This window comes from Protopterus annectens, chromosome 13.part0, assembly GCF_019279795.1.
Source record: "Protopterus annectens isolate FY-2018-M chromosome 13.part0, PAN1.0, whole genome shotgun sequence".
Taxonomy (NCBI): domain Eukaryota; kingdom Metazoa; phylum Chordata; order Ceratodontiformes; family Protopteridae; genus Protopterus; species Protopterus annectens.
The window spans coordinates 534973129-534998735 of NC_056747.1; the positions used below are offsets into that span (position 1 = coordinate 534973129).

Consider the following 25607-nt stretch of genomic DNA (forward strand, 5'->3'; position numbering starts at 1 on the left):
AAAAACTATACAATGAGCTGTCAGCACTATAGTCAGAAATAGACTAAAACCAGAGTCCATGCTTCTGTTTCCTCTAGTATGTCCTAGAGTGTTGGGGACAATAAATGCTGGTTTCCAAGTTTGATTAAAAGAACACACACACATAGACACTGTCACAGACTTTGCTACTTAAATCTGCATTATGAGTTTTCAGTCCAACTAGTACTTCAACTGTAGAAAATAATATTGAAATAAAATGCAAATTTGCATGTAATCATTTTGTGTTGTAGAAAAGTACAGTTGTTTGGGTAAATTTACTATAACAGTAGATGTTGGAATGATCCCTGGTGCAGTAACCTAAGCTATACGTTTTATATCCTGCAAAGCTTCAGGGCACCATCCACTCACCCAAACCATTAGCTTGAGCTGACCTAACAAAAAAGACAGGTTTGGGCTCCAAGACCTTTGGAGCTTTCATGCCGACTGAGAGAGGAAGGCTGAGCCCTGAGGAGACATAGATAGAAATAACAAAAAAACAAATGCCCACACACTGGAATAAAAAAACAAAACAAAAAAAAAAAGGGGTGGGGTGGGGTGGATGGAGGGAGCGGCTACTGTAGCAGTGATCATTCGAACATCTACTGCCATGGTAAATTGATTTACACAGCTGTACTATGTTCTTCATATTGATCATTGCTGTGATAGCCTAAGCGGTATGTGTAGATTACCATAGTTTAGAACAACTGGGAGACAGAAGAAGAAGAAGGGTCCAGGAAGTCCAGGAGAATGGTCCTAGCAAAACTTGACCTAGACCTGGAGAAGAAATCTGGCTTGCTGTGCTTTGGAAAAGTATATACAGAGGACCAAGTGGCTGTTTCTAAAATGCTTCTATAATTCAACTCTTTCCAAAAAACTATAGATGAAACCAAGGTTATTCTGCTCCTCAAAGGTGGAGCCACAACAGAGCCCAGGAACTATCGCCCTATAAGCCTGACTAGCTTGGTCTGCAAGGCTATGGAGCGCATCATCAAAGAACTCATTAACAGAGACATTAGAAACCTCCAAACACTGGACCCTACCCAGTTCAGCTTTGTTAAGTGCAGATCATGCCTCCTAAACCTGGCGGACTTCTTTGAGACAGTTACCAAGGCTATAGATGAGGGAAAGGTGGTACATACAGCCTACCTAGACCTCCCAAAGGCCTTCGACACCATTCCCCATTCTGGTATTATAGACAAGCTCACCAGCCTGAACATAAGCTCCTGTGTCACAAGATGGGTTGCCAACTGGCTCACGGACAGAACTCACATGGTGAGAGTTGCGGGAGCTAGGTCCGACTCTTAACCGGTTACAAGTGGCATTCCCCAGGGCTCAGTCCTAGGACCCCTCCTGTTCGGCATATACTTCTCAGAGGTACAGGCAAGCACAGGAGGAGTATGGCTGACCATGTTCACAGACAACTGCAAACTAGGGGCTATAATTGACTCTCCGGCTGACAGAGACATCCTCCAAAAGGGTCTCACTGAGACAGATACCTGGTGTCAAAATCATGGCCTCAAGCTAAATGCCAAAAAGTGCAGAGTCATCCCCTTTGGAAAAAACAAAGTACCCACAAACTACCACATAGGTGGTAGTCCCCTAAACACAGAAAACGTAATAAGGGATCTGGGGACCCAAGTAGATGGTAATCTCTCCTTTGATAATCACATTGCCAAAGTGGTTAGAAAATCCTTCTATGTGGCCCACCTAATCACAAAAGGGTTTGCATCCAGATCAAAAGAGGTCATTCTGCCCCTCTACTCATCACTCATCAGAACCATCATAGAGTACAATGCCCCATTTGGGATGTACCTTACAAGACACCTGCAACAGCTGGAAAGACCACAGAAGTACCTCACCAAGAGGATCACTAGCCTCAAACAGATGCCCTATGCCACTCGACTGAATAAACACCAGCTGTACTCGGTTGCATACCGCCTACTCAGAGGTGATCTTTGTCCTGCCCAAATTGTCTGCCACACAATTTTGCTCTGACAGAATGTAGGAAGTAGAGTGAGATTCTGCTGTAAAGCTATATCTCAAGATAAAATGTATAGTCTGCAAAGGAGGTAAGACCTGGTTCTCCCTTGCTTTTTTATGTACCACATCACTGTGGTATTGTCTATAACAACATGAAGTTGTCCTGGGGATCAAAGGTGATTTAGAGAGTTGAGTGCCTTGATAACGGCACACTTCTTTACATCTATGTGCTTGTGTCTGTGTTTGTTGTCCCAGATACCTTTCGTTTTTATCTCCCTAGCAAAGTGCAATGTAACTGTGGTGACTGACTGTTTTGGAGCAGGAGGGGGAGGCAGAGATCTGAATTTAAGATACTTGATGTCCCACCAAGTGATTTATCTTCTCACACATCCCAGAACTAGAATCTGAAAAGGTAACGGTTGTTGGTGCTGGGACCAAAGAGACTTCAGATACCATTGGATCTTTCTCATGTGGAGCCTTGCCAGAGGTATTATGAGAATTACAGATGCCATGAGACTCAGAATCCTGAGGTATTCCCTCGCTTGCCTATTAAGGGGACCCCAACAGTCACAGAAGACATTGCTAACCCCAGTCCATAGTGGCTGTATGTGTAAAACCAGAGGGATCAGGGGAAAAAACCTGGAATAGATCTAAATGTAGATATATTTTTTCCTGTGGAAGAAAGGCTGTTTGTACTGAGGTTCTCTTGGAATCCCAGTCTGCATATGAGATCTCTCACCAAAGAGAGAGATTCCTGACAATTTGAAAAAAGAGTCTGCATAGACAAGCAAGACATCTAAATATGGAAAAATGTGGATACCATGTAGCGTGCAATGTGCTATTACTGGAGCTAGACACTTTGTGAACACTCTTGGGGCAGTGGATAATGCAAACAGTAAGGAAGAGAAAGGATAATGTGATCCAGATACATAAAACCTTAAGAAACATCTGAAGTTTTAATGGATAGATTATAGTGATAAGCATCTTTTAAACCTAAGTGTACCAAAAAATCACAAATGGAGAAGAAGGAGCAAGAGATTGTGTTGTGAAAGAATCTTGAACTTGGGTACTATCATAAACTGGTTTAAGAAAAAGGTCCATAACTGATCTCCAGGCATTTTCTTTTTGGCATTAGAAATGTTCTTGAATGAAAACCTCTTCCCCACTGGGAAAAAGGAACTATTTCTATTACCCCCACTCCTGATAAAGCATGAGCTGTAGGGCATAAGGGAACATAGGGGTTTGGTTTGGGGATGTGGAATAATTCCCAGCAAAGAAGGGATCTCTTCCCCCTGAGTCAGTCTCAGAACCCATTTGTCCGAAACAACCTGTTGCCAAAGAGAGACAAACGGTGAATCTGACTTTCTGTAAGAGGTAAGAGACTGGCAGGATGGGAGGTGGGCAAGGCCCCTTACATACTCATTCTTTTATTGACTGTCCTTTGTTCTGGGGATTCCTGCTTTCTTTCGGGGACCCTCCCCACCATTGTTTTTTAATATCTGCTTATCAGCATATTACTGAGACTGTTTGTTTTGTTTTGTTTCTTACATTAGTTGGACAAGGGAACAAAATAACTTTTGAAAAATTTAGAGAGGGAGGGATAAAAAAATTTGAGAGATTCCCTGTATATCAGCTTAATCCTCTCATCACATTTTTAAAACCTTTGTAGCAGCAGTGGGACAAAAATTTCTATCCGGGGTGAATTTTAAAGCTCGTCTTCACATCCTCTAGGTGGTTCTGAGAATGAAGCCAAGCAAACTTCCTCAACACAGTACCAGTGGCAACCTCACTGAATGTATTATCTATAGTCATAAACACACTTTAAATGACTATTGACCTGAAAAATAAAATAAACCAAACCACACAAAGCAGAATTTTCCTCACACAGAAGAACTGCAGATAAAATATTCCTCATATTTTCAAACGTAGCCACAATAAACTTTAACATATGAGCCTGACAACTCAAAATTATAAAAATTTTAAGTTGCAGAAGGAAATGCTTTTCCCCAAACTTAAAAACTGCTTTACCATCTCTGTCAAAAGGGGAAGGATTAGAGTTAAAATGTTTGTCAGCAGCTGGATTAACTAAAGCTATAGCTGCTGGGTCATGTTTGGGAAAAGTGTATAAAACTTAAAAGGCTGAGGAACTTTAAACATTCTATTTGCCTTTATAGGGGCAGTAGCCTGAGTATCAGGAAAATTGCAGGCAGTGACACACATTTCCTCCAGAGCTGACAGAATTGGGGAAATGGGGAAAGGTTCTGGAAATTCCTTCTGTAACATCTGATAGTATTTTCTGGGGGACTGAGAAACCTCAGTGTTCTCCCACTTAATATACTTGCACATTCTGGAAATAGTCTCAGAGAAAGAGAATCATTGATATGAAGATTCAGGTGACATGCTCTCCACTGAGTCTGAATCAGAATTCTGAGGGGGGAAAAACTGTATCTGTTCCATGACATTCCTGTCTAGATTTAATTTCTTGAATCTCTTCAGGAAAAGAGGAATCACTTTTTCTTTTACCAGAAACCACCTGACACGAATGTTCAATAACAGTCTGTACAAGAACCTCAGCCGGACTTAATAAACTACTCCTGTCCAGTGTCCTCTTAACTTTGGTTTTCTGTTTCTTTTTGACAGGAAAATTAAGGGAAACACATTTTTAATGGCAGCAATAGCTTCATCAGGGATGGGCACAACATTCTGGTTAAGCAGGGATACTTCCTCTGCCCCTTCTTGCAACAGTAACAAAAGTGGTTTTCCCACTAAGCCCATTTAGGGGAGCACAATAGCTGCAGGGGACATTGTTAACCCCCAGTGCATAGTGGCTGTATTTGCCACACAGAGGGATCTAAGGAAAAAGGTGCGTGGTCTGAGGAACCAGCTTGGCCATACCAGAGTCTCTCACCTGCATCTGAAGGAAATTGCCAGCCTGCTGTGGTGGCAAGCACCTTTATTGAATTATCACTTAAGACACAGGCAAAGACACATTTATATATAAAAAAACAAACCATTTAAGTAACTTCTACTAACTAAGAATTATGAGTAATGATCTTTGAGATATAACAAATTATTTATTGACAATTATTCAGATATGTGTGTTGCCTGAGAAGCACTAAACACTCCAAAATATTGTTTCTTTGTGGTCAAAACCACCACACCTCCCGTGAATGGTGTATTACAATCACTTGAAGTTGCTACTTCACAATAAAAAAAGAAGAGCTGGTTTCCTGATAGGATGAATTTGCACAGAAATTGCTCCTGATACAATAAAATAGTTAAATTTGCCACAATTTTCCCTTATAGAACCCACCATTGCCATAGCTTAAAGCAATTAAACTGGCTTGAACTGCACAACTACCTAACATACTCACAACTAATTAAAGCACACAAACTCATGCATCAACCAGAAAAATGCCCTGTACTACAAAACTTATTACTGAACTCTGTTCTAGTAACAAATTCTTATTAGTTACAAATAAGTCAAATAATGTTGCAGGAGACTTGCTCTACTCCTGGTACATTGCTAAACTCTAGAATATCCCCGCACAAATAAAACCTTCAGACAAATTCACTAGTTTTAAACCACTGCTTAAACAACATCTTAACCAATCCTGGTCCTGTACATGCTCATCAACAAGTTAAGACTTTGTGTTCACCACATGATACTCTCCAAATACATATTCTCAATCTCTCACTGAAATGACAAAACAATTTTTATACATAACTGCTATTTGTACAATTCACTAAGATGTGTGTGGGCTTTCTCTTTAGTAACGTCCACCTCTGTAAAATCTTAGAATGTATAAATATATATATAACAAGTGTGTGTGTATAAATGTAACTACTCTGTGTTTAACTGGAGCTTGGTATAATGCAACGCAAGCAAATGAAGCTTTTCTCCCTGGGCCTTCACTGGAAATGGGTATTACCCAGTCAGACTTTCCCAGTAAACAAAGACAAAATAAATAAGTAAATGCATTTGTTCAGTAATATTTGCTGAATTTTACATTGCCAGCTTTTCTTTTTAACTGAAAAAAGGAATACTGCAATAAAATGAATAATTATTTTCCCTGAATAGCTGTGAATACCTCCCAACCTGTTAGTGCAAGAAATATGGTTAAAGCCTAAAATAATGATGGGATAAAGGGCCAGCAGTAAGAACATATTTTAAATATTGCTCTTATAAACTTAAAAAGTTGCTAGAATAACAGGATTTGTGTTAGCATGCATTTTCCAAAGGAAGTGAAGTCTGAAACTCAAATGCATGTCATTATTTAGGGATTTCAATACTCAATGATTACCAGAGAACCACAAATCTTATGAGGAGAACAGACCAAAAAATATGAGGCAAAAGTTGAAAGGTATGCATGCTTTAAAGTTTAAAAAAAAAATTTTCTCTAGAGCAACCTCCCTTATGTAGGAGTCTAATTCGGAATCCTGGTCGATCCTCTGGTTGATATCTTTGGGACAGACACCAAAGCTATGAACAAGGGGAAGATGGTGCACACCGCCTACCTTGACCTGGCCAAAGACTTCGACACTATTCCCCACTTGGGCATAATAGATAAACTGTCTCATCTAGGCATCAATCCATATGTTACCTAACAGGTAGCAAACTGGCTCACTGATAGAACCCACCAAATCAAAACAGGGGAAGCCACCTCAAGCAGTAGACCTGTAACGAGTGGTGTACCCCAGAGATGAGTCTTGGGGCCACTGTTATTCAGGCTATACTTCTCTGAGGTGCAGGCCAAAACCAGTGGACTATGGCTGACCAAGTTTGCAGTTGACTGCAAGCTGGGTGCGTTCATCAATTCCCCAAGTGATGTGTATGTCCTCCAACAGGGACTCACCCAAACAAGTGACTGGTGGCAGAAACATGGCCTCAAGCTGAATTCCAAAAAAAATGCATCATCATCCCTTTTGGGGAGAGTGATGTCCTCACATATTATCACATTAATAACAATGTCCTAAGCACGCAGACAGTCGTGAGGGATTTGGGTACCCAGGTTGATAGAAACCTGACTTTTGACCACTGTGTTGCTTCCGTTGTACAGAAAGCTTTCTACATGGCCCACCTCATAAGTAAGGGTATCTCATCCATGGACAAGGAGGTCATAACATCCCTGTATTCTTCCCTTATAAGGCCAATTATTGAGTACAGCACCCCCTCTGGCATGTACCTCGCAAAGCACATGTAGCAGTCGGAGAGACCACTGAGATTCCTTACCAGGAGAATCCAGGGCCTCAAACATCTACCCTACACAGATAGGCTAAAAGCCATGTCCTTCTATTCAGTTTCATACAGACTTCTCAGAGGTGACCTCTGTCTGGCATACAAAGCAATCTCAGACCCTGCCTTGATGGGAGTGCTGCATATCTGAAAGTCAAGTTCCACTAGAGTAACCTGCAAGCGCGACCCCAACCTGGTCTGTGACATCAGTATTGGACTTGTTGGCAGGACAGATTTGTGTCCCATCTGTGAAATAGACTTGTTCTCCACATCAATCAGAGTACCTCATTATCCCTTTTTAACCGCAACCTGGATAACTGGATGGGAAACAGAAAACACACCTGGACAGGGGTTCTGGGTGCTGACTTGTCTAAACATGGGCTAAACTCTTGGCTAGGCTTATAAGGGCCTCAGGGCCAATAGCCTAGTAACTTCCTATGATCCTATAAACTCTCTACACACTCATGCATGTCCACACGTACTCACACATACTCAAATACACGCACTCGAGCACACTCGCATATACGCATGTACTTGCATGCAATCATACACATGTACTCATATACACGCAGTTGCACACATTTGTACACTCACCTGCATGCACTCACACTGGCTCACATATACACATGCACTCACACACACCCATATATACAAATGCACACTCAAACAGTCACATACACGCACTTCAAAATAGTGGCATACATGCACTCACAGACACTAACAGACAACTGCAAGCTTGCATTTGAGCGCACACACACACACACACACACACACACACACACACACACACACACACACACACACACACACACACACACACATTCTCTTTTTTTGACGTCCATTTTCTCTTTTCTCTGGCACAAGTTTTTTTATTAAAAAAAAAATGAAATCTGAGCCAGGAGCTGGGGGCACAGTTCATGACTTTATTTAAAGTGCTGGAGGGGGAAGGTGATCACCCCCCTACCTTATGGTTCTGGTGCCCAAGTTCAACCTAAAGACAATGCAGGAAGCTTCCCGGTACAGACTTTTTGTTGCTGGCTGCATTGAGAACTGTAATTTACAATCTTTATGGCCTAAGCCAGGTAATTTCTTTTCAAACTATTTTCAAAGTTTGAGATTTTTTCTCTTCCAGAATCTTCTCTTAAAATGTATAAATTTAATCAGTTACAATACAATACAGTCTGATATACATGTATGTTTTTTTTCTGTCCAGCAGGACAGACTGTTAATACATTTTTAACACAAGCAACTTCACAAATAAATTTTTCAACACAAGCATATGTACAAATCAGTTCTATATACAAATGATATATAATTCTTTACAACATTCCAGCTAGCTGTGCTGGCATATGTTACACATCAATTGCCCTACTTCTCCTGTCATAGCTGGCTATACCCCACATCATCACATCTCACCCCCCTTTGAAGACTCAAGCTAGTTTTTCAGGTGATCCTTGAGAAATATTTCTTGAGAGGAATAAACCTATCTGAGAAAACATTAACCCATACCTTGTCTTGAGAGCCCATCTGCATTGGCATTGCTAAACCCACTATGGTGCTGCACTGTCATATCATATCATATGTCTGCAACCCTAGGCTCCACCTTAGTAGCTTGGCATTTTGCTGCCTGGCTCGATGTAGCCATGTTAAGGGATTGTGGTCTGTAACTACAGTGAATTTCCTTCCATACAGATAGGGCTGAAGTTTCTGCAGTGCCCATAGTACGGCTAGACATTCTTTTTCTACTGTTAAAACAACACTTCATGACAAACAAAACAAACTTGTAAACTCAAACTCTACTGTTGCATAACATTTTTCCATGGTTGGAGTCTACGGCTAAGATGTACCACTGGGTGCTCTTCTCCCTCTGATAAAATGTAGCAGAGTACAGCCCCCCCCCCCCCATGGTTTGAAGAATCCATCTGCACAACAAATTAGATAGCTAGATTTATCACAAACTCTCCATACAACACACATCACTGCCTTGCCCTAAATACTCTCCACTGGTTAGAATTCCCCCATCTTCTACTGCTGTCACAACTTCAAATGTTACACTTCATTCTTTACAAACCTTCATCCTGCCCTGCTGTCTCTTCCTTCATCTCTATCTACACTCCTCCATGGACACTCCGTACCTCTAATTAGCAACTACTACAAATCTACCAACCCAAACAAATAGCTGGCAAACTCCTATATAAACACTCTGTCGCCCAAGCCTGGAACAAACTCCCAAGAGATTTGTTCCAGCATTCACCCATCCCACTTTAAAGAAAAACTCAAACTTCATCTACTCATCTCCAAAATATGTCCTTGTCAAGTCCCTACTTAAGCTCCCCACAACCCTACTATGTACCTTTTCAGTCCCTCCACATACAGCTAAGTACTCCACTATTGTGGATACTTATTAAACTCTACAATCAATACTGTTGGACTTAACTCTTTTTGTAAATATGTAAATATATTTTGTAGCTTGTAAAAATATTAATATGCATCTATCATATGTTTGCATTTCTGCTTTGTCTCTCTAACATTCTTTTATAACTGATTTTGACCATAATTTTGACTCAAATGTTTGATTTTCTGTAAACTGTTTGTGTTTTTTTTTTCTGGAGCTTTTCTCCTCGGGTCTGCACTAAAAATGGGCCACAAGCCCAGGTGGACCAATCTAGTTAATAAATGTCAATAAATAAATAAATAAAATAAATAAATTATTTGCTGTAATCTGGACTGGCTAACACAGGGGATCCTCCCAAAGCCCTTTTAAGGTTTTGGAATGCCTGCTCACAGGCTGGAGTCCACACCACCTTGTCTGGCCTGTTTTTCCTTATCAGGTTTACGAGGGAGAGCAGCTAATGTACTATAATCAGGAATGAACTTTCTAAATTACCCCACTGCCCCAACAATGCCCTCACCTTCTTTTTGGTAACAGGGGCAGACCACACCTGAATGGCTTCCACTTCACCCTACAGTGCTTCCATAGACAAGCCAGCAGGTCTGACATGAAATTGGCACCTCTGCCAGTCAGTATTTCTCTCGGAAAACCTACCCTGCTGAAAATCTCTAACAAAGCATTTGCCACCTTCTCTGCCTTGATGGAGGACAGAACCACCACCTCAGGGTATCTAGTACCATAATCTACTACTACCAGGATATACTTCTTCCCTGTGGAGCTTGGGGTATTCAGATGTCCCACAATATCCATAGCTAACCTCTGAAATGGCTCCTCAATCACAGGCAAAGTCATCAAAGGAGCCTTGACCTTGTCTCCTGCCTTGCCTACTTTTGGCACTGATCACAAGTCCTGCAGTACCCTATTACATCCTTTGCAATCCCAGGCCAATAAAAGTACTGCATAATACGTTTCTTGGTATGCATTATGCCCATATGACCTGCAAAGGAATGTCATGGGCTATGGCTAAAGTGAGCAGACGCTCATACAAATGACAAAAGGTGCTGTTAATCTTTCAAATTTAGTATTAACTGAAGCACAACTAGCAGTTTTAAGTAAGGGAATGAAATTCATCCCCAATACAACGGATGATGTGGTCCAGGCTATAACGGACTTGAAATTATTTTTACGACAAGTTAGTTTAAAGTTAATTTTTAAAGACACTTGTATGTTTATGCCAATGTGTAAAAAACTGAGTGTTTTTTCACCGGTTTTGTGCCCTATATTATCTGCCTACTCCAATATTGTTGAACATGAACTGAGACTTTATTATAGGAAAAAGAGTAGAAGTAAATCGTATAATTTAACATATTCTGAGTATGTAGCCATGAAAGTATTGCAAGGATATGATGATATAGTAATAAAGCAGGCTGACAAAGGGGGAACAGTGGTGGTAATAATGGAAAAGGATGCTTATATGATGATTTTTAAAAAACTTTTGAATGAAATATGTACTTTTAGAAAAATTTCTGTTTTATGATTTGGAGTGGTTATCAGATTTATTTAAATAGTTATGTGCAATACAATAATGACTCTACTGAGTTTCTGAGGTAAAAAAAATTGTAGTCAGATCAATGTATAAATTATTTGATGTACATTTATATAGGGATGAGAAATAGACTGAGTCCATGAAATGAATACCATAGATAGTAATTTAACTGGCCTATCTTATGGCTATGCCTGAGATAAGATCAATAGTAGGTGATAGACCAAGTTATGCTTATAGGAATTGAACAAACACATACAAAAGGGGGGGAGGAAAAAAAAATGTTATACTACTTGCTGCTATGATTTGTATGAGGGTGATAGTACTTATATACATCCAATGAGTGGAGAAATTTTCATCCTGGAAGCTTTAACAAGCTGTAATGTAACTCAGGTGGTCTACCTAGGAAAGGATCATAGAGCATAAGTCAGATGTAAGAAGGAAGCTCGTTGAGCAAACATATCATGATGATGGATGAAGGCATAGATTTAAATTTAGAGTTATATGTACAGTAAGATGGGTGTGAGAGGAAGTGATATGAATAAATGTGTTTAGAATTAAAAGTATTTGAATGGATTATTAGACTTCAGGCTGATAAGTTTAATTCTAATTTTATAAATGAATACTTTTAGATAGTAAATTTTTTTTAAATTTATACAGTAACCCTCTGTTCTAGTATACAGACTCCCCTTTTCTTTGAGAATCAGGTGCCTTCCTAGCTACCTCCTTCAAGCCTCTTAGTGTAAGTATCCTCTGACAGCGGTGCCTCACTGTCAGCCTGTCACCTCTGCCCTTCCTGTCTGTCCTGTCAAGAACATCAGTACCTACCAGCAGCTGTGGCTCACCTTCAGGCTCACTTACCCTGGTTGGTTTCAGGTGTGAGATCTGTCTGGGTCACCCCTGGCTACCAGACCCACATGCCTGTCTCCAAGCCTGACTGCATATAAGTGCATGCACACAAGGTACTGTATTATCAGAATCATTCCCTAGCAAGACATCTGCAGGGATAACCTCAAACACATTTACTTGCTTGCTTCCTTTTCCACCCTCCCAGTCAAGGTGAAACCTGGCCAAAGGCATTTGGAATGGGGTCCTGCCTAAAGTTCTGACTGGAGTGGACTGCCCAAGCAAGTACTGCTCCTTTTAACCACTGCAGGCTTTACAATGGTTATGTCAGTGGCTGTGTCTCTCTCTTAGCAGTGGCCTGCTTTCCATCTACTAAGATAGAATATAACCTCTGGTGAAAGTTGGGTACCTCTGTTGTCTCCAGATAACTTACCACTAGCATACTGTTATTCACTGGCTCCCCCAGCTTTTGTTCCCCACCTTGCCTCTGTGGACATCTATATGATACATGCCCCCAGTGGTTACACTTAGAACATTTAACCTTTGATCCTGGCCATGAACCTGAACTAGTGGCTTACCCTGTTACTGGTGGGACTCTTTTGGAGTGGTTTAGGCTGCCCACCATGGGTTCCCTTATATCCATGTGCAGCACTGGGTATTCCTTTCCTGTGCACTGATGCCCCTCCTTTCTAAGTAGGAATCCCCTTTTTTCTCCACCTCATCTACAGAGTTACACTTGAGGTCTACCAACCAGATTTGTATGTCCTCAGGAAAAGTTTTAACGGCTTGTTCCCTCACCAAAAGGTCTGCTAGCCCTTCAAAAGTGGTGACCTGACACCTACTCACCCACCTATGAAAATAAGTACTTAACTGAGCAATATAATCACACATACTTTCATATGCCTTCCGTCTATGCTCACAAAACTTTTTTCTGTAAGCTTCAGGTGTTAACTTAAAGCATTCTAGTAAGCAATGTTTGACTTTATCATAATTTAAACAATGAATATCAGACAATTTAGAAACAGCAGTTACAGCTTTACCATGGAGTAAGGGGGTCAGGAACTGTACCCAGAGCCCTTGGACAACATTATACTCATTACATACTCTTTCAAATATATGAATAAAACCATCAAAATTGTCACCCTCTGTAAACTGTGGAAGAAGTTTACTAACCTTTATTGCTTCTGGGGTTTGGTTATTCCGTTGCCCATTACCTCCATGATCCTAACGAAGAGTCAGCATCTCCCTCTGATGATGGAGCTTCTCATTTTCTTAGGCCTCCAAATGCTGCAGTCTCTCTGCTGATTCTAATTCCATCTGTTTCTCCTTTTCTTCAACCTCCAAACACTGCAGTCTCTCTGATGATTTTAATTCCAGATGTGTGGCCTTTAGTTCAAGTCTCTTTAACTCCAGAAGGATTTTATGTCCTCTGCAGAAAAGGTGAACTGTCCTGTTTCTGAGGGCTGCAAATTCCCATCACCAGACTGGTTATGCTCCTGGTTACTGGTCTGGGCTATAACTGCAATTAAGGCTGAAATAATTTCCTCTTTAGTCAGGTTGGCATGCACCAGCCCTTTGGCTTCACACACCTTGGCAAACTGGTCCTTTGTCAGCTTTCCACAATCCTCTTCTATCATCTTAGCTTACTTCCCTTGACTAAGCTAAACTAAAAAATAAAAAAAAAAATGAATAGAACTGTTGTGAAATGAAACCCAGAATGTTTACCTTGTGGCTGCTGAGGATCTACACTCACCTTCTGTGATGTCCCCATGCTGGGCCAGTAATCAAGGAGCCTGAATCCTCACCACTGACACTGGAGAGGGATGTGCACTTGGAATACAAATGGATTCACTCAGTATTTTCAGATGCAGCTCTCTGTACCAAGTACAGTTTTGCTTAAGAGCATGCAGAGAACACAGTTTGGGGTATGGATCTCTCTCTGTCTCCTTCCAGGTTCCCAATAAGACTCCCCACAGGCACAGTTGTAAGGTTAGGTTTTCAGCTCAGTGTCCAAGCCAAGACCTCCAACACCCTTTTGTAAGCCTAGTGCTTGGTGTCCTTGCTTCAAGTAGCTTACACACACACACACAAACACACACACACAGTGAGATTTGATGTTTCACAAACACACACACACACACACACACACACACACACACACACACACACACACACACACAGAAAAGGTTAGCACAGATTTACCTGCTGTGTCCCCTTCTGCCCAGAGTACAAGGTGATTATTACTACAACCAGACACTCCACAATCAGCTACTCTAAGGCCCTTAACAAAGGGTGTCCAATTATACTGTATAATATTAATACTAATACAAATGTTAGTAGTTGACCAAGACAGCTAGGCCTTCTGGAGTGGTCCATACAGTGTCACCAAATAAATATGTGCAAATACTCTTAAAGCCTAAATATTTTCTAAAAGGGACCAGCCACAATGAAAAGTGTAAATATACTTTATAATAAATAATAAAAGGAACAACAAATACGAAAAATATATATTTACTATAAACTTTAGAGTTCAAATCACAGGAAATATTGAAAATAACATTGATGGACAGACTCATACAAATAAAAAAAAATCTCTAAGCTAAGCTTCACTATATTCCTGACTGAATCTAGGAGAATTACTATTTCCTAATAACTTATTTGATAGAGCAATGCACAATGAAATACGTGAGCAGTTTTTCTAGTCATGTTCCCCAAAACAGAATACTCAGAGATTACTCCCTGTAAAATATAATATCCAAGATGGCTTGCAGAATGACCTCATCTGGCCACCTGACTCTAGGCTTTCACAGTATTCCCCTCTGAAGCTGAGACAGGAATTTAGCATAGACAGCTACAATATACATCTAAATGTTTATGGCAATGCCTGTGGATTCCCCTATTTTTACTGAGCTAATGAACAAAGGCTTCTTCTAGACTCTCTGTTCTGGTCCTATTCAGCACTGTGGTGTGCCATTTTAATGGTTTAACAGCTCATTTACATTTCCCTTATTTTTCTTAAAGTAAGCTAGCTGCTTAACCTCTGCTGCCCCTGTATCCTCTATTAAAACATATATATTTAATTCAATTACAATACATGTACATTTCTGTTTGTTCTAGCAGGGTGCACTGTTGATACATTTTAACACAAGCAAACTTCACAAATACATTTTCAGCACAGACATCTGTACAAATTAGTTTGATATACAATTTACATATAATTATTTACAAACTTTCAGCTAGCTGTGCTGGCACAAGTCATACATCCACTGCCCTACTTCTGCTGGCATGGCTGGCAGTACCTCCTGTCATCACACCTTCAGTGACAACTGCTTAAAGGCTACAGAAGTTCAATTAATACCCACACCACTGCTCACCAATATGTGATGCCCCACTCTGGGCCAGTAACCAAGAAGCCTGAATCCTCACCACTGACACTGGAGAGGGACGTTCACTTGAAATAAAAGTGGATACACCCAGTATTTCCAGATGCAGCTCTCTGCATCAAGCACAATTTCCCTTAGAGGACCCAAGGAACACACAGAGTCAGGAGTCTGGATTTCTCTGTCTCACATCAGGTCCTCGGTAAGGCTCCCCACTGGTACAGCTATAAAGTTGAGACCTCAGCTGAGTGTCCAAGCCAAGTTCTTCATCCCTGTCTCTGTGAAACCAGTGCTTTGTGCCTCTTGCTCCAAACTGCTAACACACTCTTTGACATTTGATTTTCAGATTTTCACACACACACACACACACACACACACACACACACACACACACACACACACACACACACACACACACACACACACACACACCAGGGAAAGACTGGCATAGATTTACTAGCAATGCCATCTTCTGCCCAGACTATAAGGTAGTTACACCACCACCAGACACTCTAAAGCCAGCTGTTCCAAGGCTCTTACAAGGGTACCCAATTATACTGAGTGAAATTAATATTAATACAAATGGTAGTGTTTGGCCAATGCAGTAAGGCTTTCAGGAGTGGCCAGAGCCGTCACCAAAAATATATATAAGTACTCTCAGAGATTAAACTATTCTCTAAAAGACCAGCCAAAATTAAAAGTTTAAATATATTTAATAATAAATATGAAAAGGACATGAAAATACTAAATATCTATTCACAATAAACACCAGAGGTTCAATCACAGGCAATATTAAAAATAACACAGGTGGACAGGTTCACACAGTTACAGCTAAGCAATACTTAACTAATCTCACTATATTTTCCTGACAGATCTAAAGAATTATTATGCCCTGGTTACTTACTAGAGCAAGGCAAGATGATGTAGGTGAGAAATCCTTCTTTGTCAGGTTACAAAAACAGAGTGCAACAAGACTTCAGTCTCACCTAGTATTAAAATATAATTTTCAGTGGTGGATTACAGAATGACATTGCATACATCTGATCTTCTGACTTCTGGTTCCCATGCCACCCCCTCTTGGCTAGAAACTGTTAGGATTTACCACATATGTGTCAATGATACACACATAGAAAGCCTTGTTAAGATCTGCTGCAGCTCCTGGAAGTCATAAAACAAATTTAAACTTCATACATCCACCTCCACCCTTCCATAGTAGCAATTAGTTCATCCCAAATACAATGTGGGAAGCTTCCTAGTATAAACTTTTTGTCTCTGGCTGCATTGGGAACTTTAACAATCTTTATGGCCTAAGCCAGGTAATTTAATTTCAAACTGTTTTCAAAGTTTGAGATTAAACTCTTCTCTTCCAGTAGCTTCTGTTAAAATGTATACATTTATTCAGTTACAATACAGTACAGATTGATATATTTATTTTCTATGCAGCAGAACACACTGTTGATTCTTTTTTAACAAAACAAAACAACTTTACAAATACATTTTTCAATGCAAGCATCTGTACAAATCAGTTCAATACACAAATGACATACAATTCTTTACAAACTTTTAGCTAGCTGTGCTGGCATATGTTGCACATCCATTGCCCTACTTCTCCTGGCACAGCTAGCAACACCCCACATCATCACAGACCCATCAGGCTAATAAGTCTCACCTGTAAAGTCATGGAATATATTGTATGTGACATAAAATAATATATTAAAAGTCTTATTAAGCTTGACCCACAACAGTTTGGCTATGTCAGAGGAAGAGCCTGTCTAATGAATCTGGTTAACTTCTTTGAAAAGGTCATAACCGTCCTTAGGCATAGGACAACTAGGCATCTGACTAGGATGCAGCTCTAGCAGGGGTGCTTGTCTAGTAATCTGGCTGGTGTAGATAGACCAGGATGGGGCATAGGGTGGTGTTGGGGGGCGCTGTGGAGACCTTTTGCCTAGGGCACCAGTTGACCAAAGCCTGGTCCTGGAAAGGGTTACACAGACTGTTGACAGTTGTGCTGCTGTTCAGAAGATATTTCTTGACCTGCCCAAGGCATTTAACACTATGCCACATGCAAGCATATTAAGTAAGCTTAATACTCTAAAATAGATCCTAATGTGGTAAGATGGATAGAAAACTGGCTTAAAGACAGAACCACACACTAATGAATGAAGGTAGCTAGTGGTGTCCATCATTACTCAGTATTGTGACCCCCCCTTTTTTTTGCATTTATTTTCCTGATCTCCAGACTAGAAGCTAGCACTTACAGATGACTGAAAACTGAGAGTTATTGTCAAGTCCCCTTCTGATATGCAAATCTTTCAGCAAGAGCTCATATTTATGCATACCTGGTGTAGAGAAAAAGAGATCAAATTAAATGCAAATAAGTGCAATATTGTCACATTTGGAAGACAACCCCATCCCTCATCATACAGTATAGACAAAATTCCACTATAAAGTTAAAATGTAGTTAGAGACCTTTAAATAGGGGTTGATAGCTCCCTCTCTTTTAATCATTGTATAACAACAGTAGTCAAAAAATTCTTTAACTTAGCACAGCTAATTGCAAAGGGAATATCATCCAAATCTAAAGACATCGCTCCTCATATTCATTATTGATTGGGCTGATTAGTGAATAGAATACTCCTTTGGGATGCATCTCACTATACATATCAAACAAATAGAAAGGGCTCAAGTGGTTCCAAACAAAGAAGATCACAGATTTAAATACTCTGAGCTATCAAGAAAGACTGAAAACACTGTCTCTTTATTCAGTACCTTATAGACTCTTGAAGGGAGATATTTGCCTTGCCCTACATGCCATTAGAAACCTAGTTGGCCTGGATCTCCTGCATCTGCACAATTCTAATAATTTCACAAACACCAGAACCAAGAACTTAAATCTATACCAGCAGATAAATAAAATAAGATGGAGAGAGGTTCATCACTAATGCCTCAACCATCTCGGAAGCAAAGTGCTTCCAAAGGTTAGGCAGGGTAGCACACTATCATACTTAAACAATACCTGGATAACTGAATAGGTACCCACAAATTTAACCTGGGATTGACTTGCCTGGAGAAAGGGTGTATGACCTGAGGATGGGGACTAGCAAAGTCTAAATAGTTGCAAGACTTTGTTCCCTTAAAATTCCTCTGAATCCTATGTATAAAATTACTGTCAGCCCTATCTTCCAGCTACCAAGTAGAAAAACAAAAACAGCAAAATAAACAGTTCCATTACAGTGTGGGGGTTTTCAGAAATATGCAGCACACTGAGTGACTTGTTTCATGCAGGGTCGCTTAGTACTCTACTAATGTCTAATTCAAAAACAAACACAGTGCTACAGTGTTATGAAGCCTAAGGCTAGCAGCACTACAACATCTAGCAGATAATGCTGCATCAAATGAAATAGTCTGGGAACATAGCTAATGAAAAGTTAGCCACGTACATTGCACTAGAGCTTTACTCTGGGATCAGACTAACATGGTGACATAGCTAATGAAAGTTAGCCATGTGCATTGCGCTAGAGCTTTACTCTGGGATCAGACTAACATGGTGACATAGCGAATGAAAGTTAGCCACATGCATTACCCTAGAGCTTTACTCTGGGATCAGACTAACATGGTAGTACACTACTTCAGACAACAGCAATGGAACTGAATGTGCAATTTTTCTGTGTTCATCCACTGCTATCTATGGAAACAGCATAGCAGTTAGTATTACAGCAGGTAAGATATGTGGGGCTATGTGTGTGTGTGGGTGGGGGGGGCATGGCTGAGACTACTGTATATCAAAGTGTGGGGGGGCACAGTCCATTTGTGTTGGTGCAAGTGCAAAACTATTGTCTGTGTTCTTGATGGAGGGCATTTACTTCATCTGCACAGTGTCTATTTCAGACATATACCTATTGTGTCTATTAGCACTAGAGAACTTACCTTTTAGACTACCTCCCCTTTACTGCACAGACAAAATGATAAAATTAGTCTTGTAGAGGCACTCTTGTGGTTGGACTTTGTAGTACTTCTAAGGAGTGTCCCCGATAGAGTGAAATATACCTTACATAAGAAAAACAATAAACAAATAGGGTATTTAAAGGCAAACAGCCAATGGCTTAGTAAGTGTATATTTATTTATTTTGTTGGATGACCTGATACTGTATATGCATGAAGCCATCTAGGGAGACCATTATAGTTTTGGTCCTTTTTCTTTAATTTAACTTTGAAATGTTCCTTGGTATGCATTCCTCAATTATTTTATTACTGATGTACAAAAAAAACTGAAACTGGACAAGTCCTCTAAACCACCTGCAAGAAATGTTTGGATGCAGTACTATTAAGAAGCCTCTAAGGTGTCCTTGTATTCTAACCTCACTGTAAAGTATAAACCTCTACGTGTGGAATAGTGAACAAGAGAAAGAAACGCCATACATGATGATATTATAGTGCCATGTGAAAAAGTTTTAACTTCATACTTATTTTCTCTTTTAGTTACAATGATTTTAAGAATATGTATGGATTCTGAATGAAAATTATGAAACGCAAGTGATCCAGTCTGCAAAGGAAGACCACGGACTTTGGATAAAATTAAATATTCAAATGGAAACACCCACCAACAAGTAGATTAAATGAGGAAAGAAGATGTGGTCACAAGAGGTTAAAAAAATGGAACATCTCTGATGCAATACAGAAGAAAAAGTAGCTCTGCTCATATTAGTGTTTTGCTGTTGTACTTCCATTTAAGTGTTCTTTTTGCCTTGTAGCCAGAAAAAAATGCTGGAAGGAGAACTTAATACATTTATACAGCAGTGAAGGAGCTACACTTAAATGTGAAGTAACAAGATCTACAGAACCTGCAGAGATGAAGAAAAAAAAAAACACTAAATGATGACACATTAATATTAAAAGGAATGAACAGGTAGAACTAAGGACACATGCCTTCAGAATGGCCCAAAAGTTGGAAGTCCCGATGAAAGCTCTGAAAGGAATTACGTGTTTATTATAAACTAAACTAAAGAGTGAACTTTTAGTGGCAAAAAACCCCAGAAAATCAGAGATAGATGAAACCATCTGAGTTTTCATCCACCAATTAAGAGAATTAGGAAAACTGTGTTGTTTCAGCAGAAACATGGTGCAGCAATGAATGACGAAACATCCCAGTTTTCTAGCAGAATCTGTTATCGGTACTTTCCTTCTTCATACAGAATAAATGTGTATCATGTCCTTAATCTTGCTTGCTGGCAAAACTTAGAATCACGAGCTTGTTCTTAATTAAGAGAGTATACAACTTTGAAAATACATAACTTAAATGTTTGTACATTTAACTTGATATATATATATATATATATATATATATATATATATATATATATATATATATATATGTTGTATACTTATAATTAAAGATTACCGTTCCACCTCCACTCCTTGCTGATATCTGAAAGATGCTCTTGTTAAATTGTGGATGAGGTAAGATAATGGAATGACTGACACTTTTTCTTGGAGAGAAGATCTGTTGTAACTTCTAATGCAGTGACTTTTACACATGACTAAATATTTAATGTTCCACCACTGTGTCATGTTACCATAACTGCTCAACTATATGTTACTCTTTGCATGGTCTATACTGTTTTATACTTGGCCCTTTCTTGAAACAAATTCTTATAGTCTGACCTGGTTATATGAACAACTATGAATGTTTATACTAGATCAGGCACTTTTCTCACTGATGTGTATAAAGCAGCTGTAGCCGACACTCGTGGTACATTTAATTGATGGCATACTACAGTGTATGCCACATGATAAAAATCCACTATGGACCTCACCTTTTTATAATGAGAGACCATTATCATGAATAAGTTAACTTTGTTCCTGGTGGCAGGCATACAGCCCCAGCTGCAAGCTTCAAATACCCATGCAAATCAGACCAGTTAGCAAGTAACAGGCCCACACAAGTTTTATATACTGCTCCCCCTGTAATATACAATAATATCTAAGGTCTTGCCTTCCCGAGTTTATCTGACGTAGTGCTGATTACCTAGGTAGAGTCCTAAATGTCACCCTTCACTACCCAGTCCCTCATTGCCTAGATTACCCCACTTCTTTTTACTACATATGTTGCAGTGGTCACACCTAGGTAGCCTCACTCACACTCTCTCGCTCCTTATAACAGACGGTCTGCTCATTGTGAATGACCCTCCTTATACCACTATACATACTTCTCATTGCCACCAGACCCTCCCCTTCCTTATGAACACCCCTCCATTCCATCTCCCTCCCTTTTACTTTATACTTAAATGCGGGATGCCAGAGTGAATCACTGACATGCTGCTTATGCAGCTAGTGTGTGTACAAGCTCCATACTATTGCTGATTTAATCCTGGCAGTATACAAAGCATGCTGAGATCACCTGGTATTGAAGAAGTGCCTGTAGACATGATCGTCCCCCTTTACCTGCAAGACTACTGCAGCAACTAACATTACAGTTGCTTAGCATTCAGGGCAGAGAGTGTGTCCACAGCATACAATATGAGTAAAAGCAATGGCATACAGATGATCCCAGAACCACGTGACTTGTCCCCTTTAAGGTGTAGAAATGTGAGGATCTACACAGCATAAAGCTGCTGAGTATTTACTGCCTATTACCTGTCCTTCTTATAGATAACATACTTGATCATAGTCAAAAGGCCAATAAGTGATTCTTATACAGTGCAAATTGGTGCAACTCCATTCTACTCTGCATTCTTCTACTTTATTTTGTTTATGTTACACAGTACTGTTTATTTTGGTTTACTGTATATTTATTTAATGCAAAGTTTATTGGTGTATTGGCAGTTTTCAATCACACTTATACTCTTAATATCATGGTGGAGCATAATTTCTAGTGGACAGAAACCATTTAGTGTTTCTAAAAATCTTCATTAATCTTACCTTATAAGCCTGAAACATATTGTATTATTTATTTAGTGCATTTTACATACAGTGACAGTCCTACCAAACACAGAGACATTAACCACATAGAAATTGTACACTCCAAGTGTGTATATCAACCCAAATGCATAAATACATACATCAGACATTATTACTTATAGCAAGCTTCACAGTTCTCAACCTTCCATCTCCAAAATGTGAAACACCATTTCTCATAATGTAAAAAAATGGGCAAATATAAAAACTGCTTCTTATAAGGTGAAAAAAATGGTAAATTCGGAGCACTTGCTAAAAGCTTCAACTAGGAGGCTTATAACATGGTTAAAATGCATTACTTTATACTTATAAAAAGTTTGTTTGACAAATTAATATGACTCAGCATTGTTTACATGGATAGCAGTTAAAAAAATCTTAACAATGACCGTGTGATAGTTTTTGTAGGAAACAGTATGGAACACGGGCTTTTTAGCACTCAAAATGAAGAATAGTTCCTCGTAAAAATATAGATGAGTAATATGTCAAGCTTATCTTCTTTTTTTTTTATTTTTTTTTTTTTTTTTTTTTTTAGCCACAGGATGAAATCAAGATTCCAAATGTTGTGTGTTTTAAGTACACTTGGCTCATGGTAGTCTTTGCAATGAAAGGTAAAGCTGTTCCGTGTTTCATCCTCTTTGAGACGAGGGTTTTACAGAATCCAAAAAAAAAAAAAAAGTCAGTAAAGAAATGAATATAGAACATAGAATGAGAAAGTATGAACAATAAATAACCAGTACCCACACTTCATGGCAAAACATGGGTCTGCAATTCACTTACTGTAATGCGACATGTATTGCAACTGACACTCACGAAAAAACACTAAGGAACGCTTAAAGACTTCTATTTTAACTGAGTATTGCATTAGATATGTCTATGTTCATAAACTGATATCAATGCCAGTGGTCCAGATTTCAGAATGAAGTAACATACTAGAGACAAGTTAGGGAACAATGGTTTAAGCATTTTAAAGAAACATGTTTTTTTAGAGCTGTGAAGATGTCTGTGTCATCCTAGCTACCCCTGCATGTCTGGGTTTACTTGAAGCACTGAAACAAAGGTTTTATCTGGGTAAGGCACTGCCTTAATGAACACAGGTCATCATAAGAATCATGGTGCCCAAATGTTTGAGTGCAGTGAATCACTTCACTGCTGAAGCATCAAGGAAACTTTAACAGGCTCTGTATGGCCTCCAGCTATATGATGACTAAAAATTAGTAAATAATTATTTAATTCTAATAAGGCCAACGTCTGTTTTTGGTACAAAAGGGATAGGAAAACTCCACAAATTTCAAGGCATCTGTGGTAACTGACTGCTTTGGAGCAGGAGAGGAGAAGGTGAGACCTGGTTCAGGGTTATTTGATGTCTCTCCACCAAGTGATTTCACTTCTTACAAATCCCAACAGTAGAATCTGAAAAAGATAATGGGTGTTCCTGCTAGGCCCAAACCAACTTCAGATACGATTGTATCCTTCCCATATGAAGTATTGCAAGAGGTATTATGAGAATCATAGATGCCATGAGACCCAGAATCCTGAGGTATTCCCCTGCAGCGACTGAAGTCTGAATGGAAAACTCCTGAAACAGATCTAAATATAGAGCTATTTTTTTTCCTGTGGAAGAAAAGCTCCTTTTGCTGAGGTTTCTAGCAGACACCCCAGGAACACAATCTTATGTGCCGGAGTCAAAAAAGACTTCTGATGTTCTCTCGGACTTCAAACCTGCATAGGAGATCTCTCACCAAAGTGAGATATTCCTGACACTTTGAAAAGGACTTTCCAAAAATAAGCAAGTCATTTAAATATGGAAAAATGCAGACACCATATAGCAAACAATGTGCTATAACTGGAGCTAGACCCTTTGTGAACACTCTTGAAGCAGCGGACAGCCCGAGAAGTGATATTGTGATCCAGACAAGTAAAACCTTAAGAAACATCAGAAGTCTGGATGGATAGGAAAATGAGAAGCATTTTTAAATGTACCATAAAATGAAATGAGGAAGAAGGGGGTAACCTGGTTTAGGAAAGAAAGGTCCAGAATAGGTCTCCAGGCATTTTCTTTCTTTGGCACCAGAAACATTCTTGAATAAAATCTTTTTCCCAACTAGGAAAAAGGGACTGCTTCTGTCACCCCTGAGAAAGCATATGCTGTTGTTCAGGATAGAACAGAGGGGTTTGATCTGGTAGATGTGAAATAATTCCCTGGAAAGAAAGAATTTCTTCCTAATGGTGAAGCAGTCTTAGAACCCATTTGTCTGCGACAATCTCTTGCCAAAGAGAGTAATGAAGGTTCAGACTTTCTGGAAGGGATAAGGAACTGCCATAGTGGGAGGTTGGGGCAACGTCCAATCTTAGTCATTTTGACTTATTTGATTGTCCTTTGTTCTTGGGGGGTGGCTTTCTTTTTGGAACCTCACAACCATTGTTTTTTAAATGTTTGTTTTCCAGCATTTTGCTGAGACTGTTTTGATTTTTTGCCAAAGTTGTAAGAAGCAGCAGAAAAAAAACCTTGAAAATTTAGAAAAGGAGGGCTGAAAAATCTGAGAGATTGCGGGGCGTATCCATATTCATCAAGGATACCCACACCTCCAGGTTAGTGGCACAGCAAGATGCTTCAGAGATCATCCACGTGCAACTAACAATGGGCAAAACTGCAATTCAAATTGTAGCTTGCTACAGATCACCCACCATGTCACAGGACCACCATTCCCCATTTCAGGAAACACTGGGAAACATAAAGGTCCTACCAAACACCCTAATATTGGGTGATTTTAATTACCCAAATATTAACTGGGAGAACTACTCAAGTACTAACTCCCTTGCCCAACATTTCCTAGAATTTATAAACTCAAACGCCCTGGTTCAACTGGTCAACACCCCCACCAGAGGTGACAACATATTAGACCTGGTCATTACCAACATGGGCAACCGGTATTCCACACCAGAGGTCAACCCCTCACTGGTTAGATCTGACCATAAACAAATCACTTTGGATATCCACATCCCACCACCACCCCCGGACAAGGAAACCACTGTGAAAACCTTTTCAAAAGCAAACTTCACGTTACTTAATACCGAGGTGGAAAGTTTCAAAGCCCCCATGCTGAAGGATAATGCTGTCCAAGCTGCAAAATCCTTTACTAATGCATTCTATGGGCACCTACAAGAATGCATGGATTGTGCCATCCCAAGCAAAAACAAGACTCACTCCTCCAAGAAAAGGAAACCAGTCTGGTGGACTCCTGCCATAAACAAGCT

General features: G+C 39.7%; 1 long non-coding RNA gene across 1 annotated transcript in view; it reads left to right on the forward strand.

Annotated features, from left to right (window-relative positions):
- The window catches only part of LOC122787447, a 221830-nt gene extending 201135 nt beyond the window's left edge, over positions 1-20695 (forward strand). The window contains exon 3 of the long non-coding RNA XR_006362572.1: positions 19878-20695. This is a non-coding gene — a long non-coding RNA (uncharacterized LOC122787447). The remainder of the gene's footprint in view (positions 1-19877) is intronic.
- Positions 20696-25607: the final 4912 nt, after the last annotated feature.